Consider the following 6,431-nt stretch of genomic DNA (forward strand, 5'->3'; position numbering starts at 1 on the left):
GACATCACACAGTTCCAGAATATGAACATGATGACATCACACAGTTCCTCCATATGGACATGATGACATCATACAGTTCCTCCATATGGACATGATGACATCACACAGTTCCCTCATATGGACATGATGACATCACGCAGTTCCTCCATATGGACATGATGACATCACACAGTTCCTCTATATGGACATGATGACATCACACAGTTCCAGAATATGAACATGATGACATCACACAGTCCCTCCATATGGACATGATGACATCACACAGTTGCTGCAGATTTGTCAGCTGCACATCTATGATGAGAATCTCTGGTTCCACCACATCCCAGCTGTGATCTATTGGATGAGATCTGGTGACTCTGGAGGCCATTGGAGTCCAGTGAGCACATTGTCCTGTATGAGATGATGTCATGTGACCTCATTGTCCTGTATGAGATGATGTCATGTGACCTCATTGTCCTGTATGAGATGATGTCATGTGACCTCATTGTCCTGTATGAGATGTTGTCATGTGACATGGGGCATTATCCTGCTGGAAGTATCATCAGAAAATGGGTCCACTGTGGTCATAAAGGGAAGGACATGGTCAGTAACAATACTCAGGTAGACTGTGGTGTTTATAGCAGGCTCAATTGGTACCAAAGGGCACAAAGTGTGCCCAGAAAATGTCCTCCACACCATTACACCACCACCAGCCTGACCACTGATACAAGGCAGGATGGATCCATGCTTTCATTGGTTGCTAGGATGTGAGGCACTCTGAGGCTGTTGTCCATCACCCATGTCCTAGAGAACCCCTTTAAGTAGTGTCCCCATTCCTAGTCCCAGATGAAATATATAACTGTTATAACTGTTCATCACTCCGATCTATAAATATATAGGTATAGAATCTAATGAGTATCAGGTAATAAAAAAATGTTAATTTCCACATCAAAAACACCTTGAGATTTGTCTAGTTTTGTTTTTAATCCTCAGATTCTCATTCCTAATGAAACATCATCTCCGCTTGCCCTCACGCCCCTCAATGGTTATATTTAGAAACGACGCCTAATTGTAATAGATTACACCAAATTACATTTACATTTCACATGAAATTCCCCATCAAACTTCTCGTATGGCCCAACGCGTTTCATGAGATTTATTTAGCCTTCATTTAACTACCCAGCACTTTTAATTTGTGTAGTCCCTGATATGGAAGAACGCCTCAATCTCTTCTACATTTCACTGAGGTCTAATTACACTATTAATTCTATGTGAGACACAAACTAAGGCCGGCAGAGACTCAACACTTGTCGGGCCATTGTAGCAACCTACCTTTAGAAGTTTCGGTCACCTTCCTGTCTCAGTTTATTAGAACTTACAGGATGTGATACCGAAGAAACCCATGAGAAAGTTTGAGGAAGTTTCTTTGATTTGAATTCTAAGACTGAAGGATAGAAGGGAGACGTTTATGGCCAGTATCAGACTGGGGTTTATTGGACCAAGTATAGAAGACCCCGGAGCCTATTTGTCATAGGGGGTATATGAGAGGGTGACCACTGACCCCACCATTTTGGTGTATTTCATATTTTGGTTCCCCATCCCTCTTCTTTCCTATTGGGTTCCATGGTTCTGTTAGCAGTTCAATCCTCACCCCATTGTTGGCCTCATCTTTCTAAATTCTTCTAGGTATGGGGGGGCAAAAAAAATTGTAGGCGACATTCTAAGCAGTGAGTTTCCGGGGTATATATAAGTAGCTGATTTCTGGAGAAGACTTAAAGGAAATCTGTCAGCAGTATCACCCGCACTAAACCTGTCACACATGCTTGTAGTGCGGATGATGCTGATCAAAACGATACTCCCGGCGTCCAGATTCGCCCAGTCGTTCCGACGCAAATCACCTTTTTCTTTTTATGCAAATGAGGGCCTTGGGGCATGGGCGGAGCTCCGAACCGAGCTAGGGGCACACTGACGTCATCTTCGCCAGGCACCCGGCTCATCAATAATTATAACCCCCCTCCCTGCTCTTGCGTCCCATATTAGTGTACGGCGCATGCGCCGCTTCCTGGGTACTCCCGGAGGCGGTGCATGAGCCTTACACTAACGCGGGGTGCAAGAGCAGAGAGGGAAGCGGCGCATGCGTATCCTGTGGATAGGTGATAAGTTAATTTTAGCTCGCATTCTCCATTAACCCCTTGTCTACCCTCTCGTGTAGTCGTGGCGAGGGTGGTCATCCTCCTCACGCTGGATGGACAGTAATATGGTTATTTCTATATTTAGCTATTTACTGAAGTACTTTTGGTCTTGTTTGCGTAACCCTTAATAAGGAGCACTTCACAAAAAGAGCACTCACCAAGTATTCTAAGGCCATCTGCATCTTAGTCCTATACTGTTTTGAACAATATACAAAAAATATTTTTGGCCCCTGGTGGGTCCCATCTTCATTCTTTTTGTGAAGTCTTCTCCTGCTGTATATTTGGATAGAGCACCACCAATGAGTAGCATCATTTCGGAAACTACAAGGTGCCATGATGCTGTTGATGCGCGGTGTGGACGGGGGGGCAGTGCCAACTGAACTATTTCTTTGGAATTTTCTTCGTGAAGAAGCAGCGGTCAGTTTTACTCAATTTTTGGTTGACTGTCTTTCTTTATTGGGTATGCTTTTATTGCATTGTGTAGGGGGTCTAGAGGTGGTTTACATTTTCCATAATCCTGGGAGCTGACCCATCCTCCACTTATACAAAACATGTAACCCAGAAATGAGTTGGTTTCCTGAAATTCATTTTGGGTCCAATTCAATAGACACGGCTAATGGTATTAATTTGGTTTAAATCAAAAAAGTGCCCAAATTGTCCTACAAAGTTGTGTATGACACTCAGGTCTCCAAGGACTGTATCTAACCCCTAAACTCTTTAACTCCAAGACAGCAAAATAATACATACAAACACCTTCTAGAGCCTATATTTTTCTCACAAATACCTTCTTTCTGTTGCTCACTTGCTTTGTCATCTTATGCTTTGGAGGGGCGTGTCCTCACTCAGCATGACTCATCTTCCTCGGTGAGTGCTGGTCTGGGTCTCTTCACCCCATCACTAAAGGCTGCTCTGCAACCCCCTTCCTTCTTGCTGCAGCCTGATAGGACAGGAGTGAGCACAGAGGAGAGCTAGTCCCATCCTCACTGACTGGACTTTGTCCCAGCCTGTGCTCCAGCTTGGACAAAGATGATGCTGCAGCCGGACAGGATTATGTTCTGGATGGTGTGAGGTGTTTTTAGAAGCAATAAGAAATAACATTTTCTTGTGAAGTATATTAGAAAGGTTAATGTTTTGCCAAGATGTACAACATATAAAGAGTTTTTGAATCTGACAGTGCCCATTAAGCAACTCTTGTTGAATCCTGCGAGACAAGAGCTGTTTAAGATCGAAACGTGTTGGCTTTGGGCACATAATTTTGTAACATGCTTTTAAAGATTTTTTTAATAAAAAAAGATTTTTTAAGCTGGTTCCTTATGCTTGCACTGGACTCCTTGACACCGGCAAGGCTTTTGGGACCTTAGTATATGTTTTTCTTGTGACAGCAATGTACATAGATATAGGTTAAATGGGTAGGAAAAAACTTTCTTTTTTTTTTCCAAATCAACTGGCTCCAGAAAGTTAAACAGATTTGTAAATTACTTCTAATAAAAAAAAAAATCTTAATCCTTCCAATAATTATCAGCTGCTGAAGTTGAGTTGTTCTTTTCTGTCTAGCAACAGTGCTCTCTGCTGACATCTCTACTTGTCTCGGGAACTGCACAGAGTAGAAGGGGATTTGCTTCTACTCTGGACAGTTCCCGAGACAGGTGTTATCAGAGAGAGCACTTAGGCAGGAAAGAACAACTCGACTTCAGCAGCTCATAAGTACTGAAAGGATTAAGATTTTTTAATAGAAGTAATTTACAAATCTGTTTAACTTTCTGGAGCCAGTTGATATATAAAAATACGTTTTTTTTCCTGGATAACCCCTTTAAAGGATGGTAGCTGACTGTAACAAACATCCTGGTTAATTTAAAACAGAAAGGGGAAGCTTGTCCACCATTTTTGAGAAATTCATTAGTAAAAGTATCCGGAAAAAAAAATGGAATTTGCCAAAATAGGAACCTTTTGGGAAGATTATAACAACTTTTCATTTGTGCAATTTGATTGGCTCATCTCTAATGTTACCGCTACCTTGTGCACACAGGACTTATCCTTCCTACCTGTAGCTCCGCCTCTAGTGACATCATCATTAGAGGTTGGGGTAAACCGGACCAGGCTGGAGCACAAACGGGGAGTGTAAGTGATCTTCTGCTCATTGTATACAGAAGTATGGCATTTTAGCCAGATAAAACCCCACAATTAGAGATGAGCGAACTTGCAGTAAATCCGATTCGTCACGAACTTCTCGGCTCGGCAGTTGATGACTTATCCTGCGTAAATTAGTTCAGCCTTCAGGTGCTCCGGTGGGCTGGAAAAGGTGGATACATTCCTAGGAAAGAGTCTCCTAGGACTGTATTCACCTTTTCCAGCCCACGGGAGCACCTGAAAGCTGAACTCATTTATGCAGGATAAGTCATCAACTGCCGAGCCGAGAAGTTCGTGACAAATCGAATTTACTGTAAGTTCGCTCATCTCTACCCACAATCTTAGCATGCTGAGATTTTGAAAAAATCGCAGCATGCTAAGATTGTCGTGTTTTATCTGGCTAAAATGCCATAGTCTCAGCGTCTACGGAGGTTAGTAATGATGCATCACGACTTACCTCCGCTGGCCTACAGCATCCAGCACTGCATAGCACTACTGTCCCTCTATGGGCAGGAGGTATATATTGTATATTTCCTGCCTAGCAAGAGTATACAGTAAAGCAGTGATCTGTATACATCGCTGCTTTACTGTAACCCCTTGCTGAGCTTTATGTGCCGGCCCCACAATAAAAGAGTTAAAGGGGTTATCCAGGAAAAAACTTTTTTTTTAAAATATCAAGTGGCTCCAGAAAGTTAAACAGATATGTAAATTACTTCTATTAAAAAATCTTAATCCTTTCAGTACTTATGAGCTTCTAAAGTTGAGTTGTTCTTTTCTGTCTAAGTGCTCTCTGATGACACGTGTCTCGGGAAACCGCCCAGTTTAGAAGAGGTTTGCTATGGGGATTTGCTTCTAAACTTGGCGGTTCCTGAGACACGTGTAGAAAGAAAAGAACAACTCAACTTCAGAAGCTCATAAGTACTGAAAGGATTAAGATTTTTTAATAGAAGTAATTTACATATCTGTTTAACTTTCTGGAGCCAGTTGATATATATATATATATATATATATATATATATATATATATATATATAAAATTTTTAACCTGGATAATCCCTTTAAGTTGCCCAAAATCACAGAAACATTTCCGAGATGAGGGAGAAAACGCCAAACCAAAAAACACTGAATAGGTTTGGTGTTTTTTTAATTCCCTATTGGCTCCCTATAAACATTTTACTGCATTTTTTTCCTAAAAAAAAGGGGGACCTGGCTGGCAGTTTGGGCATTTTTTTCGGGCCCAAAAAAAAACACGTGAAAACTTAGCCTAAAACAACGCTATGTTGTTTTAGGCTAAGTTTTAAAACCGTACAACCTTATTCATGTTTTACAGCAGGTCCAAGTTCCTAAATCACCTGCAATGCTATAATATGGCCACTGGATGTAGCAATAACGCTGCTATTAAGCTGTCAGCAGCTTTTCTGAATTTAACTTTGCTCTACTGCATTTCTTAAAAGTGGCGTCGTTTTAGCTGCCATCTAAGCTAAAGCTCGACTAATGTATCGACGCACGCTGTGACAAATTCATCACTTCATTTGCCTTTGATAAACCCATCACATCATACATCACTGCCATTAACTTTCACACTGGCTGAAGGTACAGCGCTTTTTATTTTTTTTTATTTTTTTTTTATATTGATTCGTGGAATAGAGAATTCTACTTTTTATTCTAAATAACTTTTTGCAAAAGTAGCGTTTCCTCATTTTCTCAAAAGGCTGCGGATATTAGGATTAAACGTAGTGCACATTTTCTTATAGATCAAATAAGAATAAAGTACAGTTTATCTCCATCTCTGCAGCCCGATGTACTTCCGGTACATCTCCTGATCGCATTACTCTTGAACTGCAGGGATTGTCCGGGTGTTTTAAACATCCTGCCGCCAGACCAAAGTTGTGCTAAAGTATGATTTAACTGTCCGGCAAGCAAGTGCAGCGTTAGTGCAGGGGCAAGGAAAGAAGATTTACAGTATCAGGTGCTGAGAGAAGAGTGCGGGGGCGGGAAGAGAGTGCAGGGAGGACAATCAGCCAATCACTACTGGAGCTTTGGAGATTGAGAAAGCTAGCGTGCCACCCAGCTTTCCCAGACTCCTGAAAAACTCCAATATAGCTGCTTTCACAGACAGATATTCTCTTC

The sequence above is a fragment of the Hyla sarda genome, chromosome 4 (genome assembly GCF_029499605.1).
Source record: "Hyla sarda isolate aHylSar1 chromosome 4, aHylSar1.hap1, whole genome shotgun sequence".
In the NCBI taxonomy this organism is placed as follows: Eukaryota; Metazoa; Chordata; class Amphibia; order Anura; family Hylidae; genus Hyla; species Hyla sarda.